The sequence below is a fragment of the Setaria viridis genome, chromosome 4, assembly GCF_005286985.2.
Source record: "Setaria viridis chromosome 4, Setaria_viridis_v4.0, whole genome shotgun sequence".
NCBI classification, from domain to species: Eukaryota; Viridiplantae; Streptophyta; class Magnoliopsida; order Poales; family Poaceae; genus Setaria; species Setaria viridis.
Genome location: NC_048266.2, coordinates 5,859,879 through 5,862,435, shown reverse-complemented (window position 1 = coordinate 5,862,435; position 2,557 = coordinate 5,859,879). Strand labels below are relative to the sequence as shown.

The window sequence follows — 2,557 nt, the reverse complement described above, 5'->3', positions numbered from 1 at the left end:
GGATCCGACGGTTGAAATTAATTGTATACTACTAAAACCTTAAGCTGTAGTATAGGTAGTATGCATGAGTAGTATGGGTAGTATAGGGGTATGATTGGAAATATGTAAAATAGCATTATTGAAATATATCAAATCTTTTTTAATTATCCTTATCTTCTTTCCTTTTTACTCCTCTATCTTCATTTCCAATCGCTCGCACGCGCACTGTGCAGGCGGCGGTGACTCCGGATCAACGACGACTGTCCCCGGAGCTGCTGGTGACCTTGCCCCTGAAGCCGGAGGCTTTTGTCGCTCACGGTCGCGGTGAAGCGTGACCAGGACACAGGGAAATCGTCCAAAGCTGGCAGACAGGCGTTGGAGCTGGGTTGTGCCATGCGCCCATGCTAGAGGACGGACGGTGACAGACGCAGCACGACGGCGGTGCTCCAGATCTGCGGCGACTGTCTGCAAACTACTCCGAAGCCCTCATGATGCAATGTACTCCGGCCGAGCAGCTCCTCCTGGCGGAGACCCAGATGCTGCTCCCGCGCGGCAACCCGTTTCTGCTAGACCATATCAACGCGCTTCGCCGGCGCCGAGCAGCGACGCTGGCGCCCAAGAGGCCTCCATGTCCATGATGATGTCTCCCGGCGGCGCGAGGAAGAGGGGTTCACCTACCGCGCTCAGGTCGTCCATGTTCCAGCAGATGGTCGAGAAGAACTCCGATGCCGAGGAGGCCGGGCACGGGATCGGGGAGGCCGCCGCCCATCAGGAAGCATACAAATACCACAACTTTTTTCAGGGAGAGGCTATGTGATCTCTTCTCATCTGGTAACAATGGCCGACTTCGCGGCGGCCGTGGCGGCGACTCTGGATATGCGGCGACTATCCCCAAAGCTGTTGGTGACCGCGCCCTCGGAGCTGGAGGGTCTTGTCGTCGTGCTAATTACAATTTTACCCATACCAAAAAAGAACCTATACTCTATACTACCACCTAGTAATATTGTGCACCGTAAAAGAGCTCTAGTGAAATAAGCTATGATCAGGATTCAGGAACAGGCACCTATAAAAAGACTGAATCATGCATATTAACCCAGCCCATTAGGCACTCGCATATTAGATAGTCGCATCAAATGGTGATATTAATCCAGAAACAAAAATTTGATTAGAATGAGCACACAAGCTCCAGTAAAATCCTTGACTAGACTCCAGTACTCTGATCGAAGCAACCAGCATGATCATACTCAGTGCAATATTCATTTCCCAATTACTCAAAAAATCCATTCCTTGGTACATGATGAATTGATGATTACAGGATATCCACCACAATAATCCTGGTTCCTGGACAGTTGTTGTAGCCTGCTGCGGCCTGTTTCAGCTTGCTATTGTCTTTCTATCATCCGCATAACAAGATTGCACCCATTTTATCATCTGTATGCGAAAAGGTTGGCTAAAATTTGCAAAAGGAGCACACCAACTATCAAAACATTTGCATAAGCTCAACGGTGCATCATAAAAGGTTTGTGTTGGTCGATCGGCAGCTGAGTCTAGGAATAATGCTAACCGATCACAATTCTTGGAGAAGTAGCATGCGCCATGCGACCAGCCGCCACTGGATGGCATCAAGTGGCCGCCGGCGTGCTGCAAGGAGCCAACGAGTACTAGTTAACTGCTCAGGCACCGGCGCACCGCAACCCACGCCAACCAAGGATGGCGTCGGGGGTTCGCCGGTTCAGGATGGTGGGGAACAAAGGAGGTGGGCTCTCTTTGTAGAAGTATATGTGTATTAGGACTAGAGTCCTTTCCTTGTACTATTGTCTCCCAGCCTATATAATGAATCTACCCGGCGCCCTATGGGTCAAGCCGTTCCATTAAATCTCACATAGTAACAGAGTCTCTTCTCCAAAGGAGCATCTAGTTGCAAGTCATGAGCGTTCTTCTTTTTTTCTCATCACCGATCTAGATGGTGTCGATGAGTACGGGGGCTTCGATTTCGTTCTCCATCCCGGTGTCAGAGAAACTCACCTGGGACAATTACCTGGTGTGGCGAGCCTAGGTACTGCCTGCCGTCCGTGGTGCACGGTTGGTTGGGATACTCGATGGATCTGTATTGCAGCCTCCGCTGACTACCAATATTGAGAAAGCTGACAAGACCATCGAAGAGGTTGAAAATCCGGCGTATGTCCGATGGATCAAACAAGATCAACAACTCCTTTCGTATCTTCTCTCATCAATGACCAAGGAAGTCTTGGTGCAAGTTTCGTCCTGTGAACATACTGTTGAGGTATGGAGCATTGTCACAGAGATGTTTTCCTCTCAATCCAAGTCTAGGATATTGCAAATTCGTTCACAGCTGTCTCGAGAGAAGAAAGGAGATGCTTCTGAAGCCGCATACTACTCTAAGATGAAAAGTCTCGCCAATGAAATAGCTGCCGCTGGGAAGAAACTCGACGATGATGAAATCATCGAATATATCCTCAATGGACTCAATGCGATTATAATCCATTTGTCTCTTCAATGGTTGCTAAAGACAATCTTATGCTGACTGATATGTATGCCCAGCTCCTTTCTTATGAAG

At 48.8% G+C, this 2,557-nt stretch overlaps 1 non-coding gene across 1 annotated transcript; it reads left to right on the top strand.

Moving 5' to 3' along the window:
* The first annotated feature begins 2,422 nt into the window (after window positions 1–2,422).
* On the top strand, window positions 2,423–2,557 carry LOC117854284 (small nucleolar RNA Z247). The gene has a single exon (XR_004640216.1). It is a non-coding gene; the product is annotated as a small nucleolar RNA Z247 (small nucleolar RNA).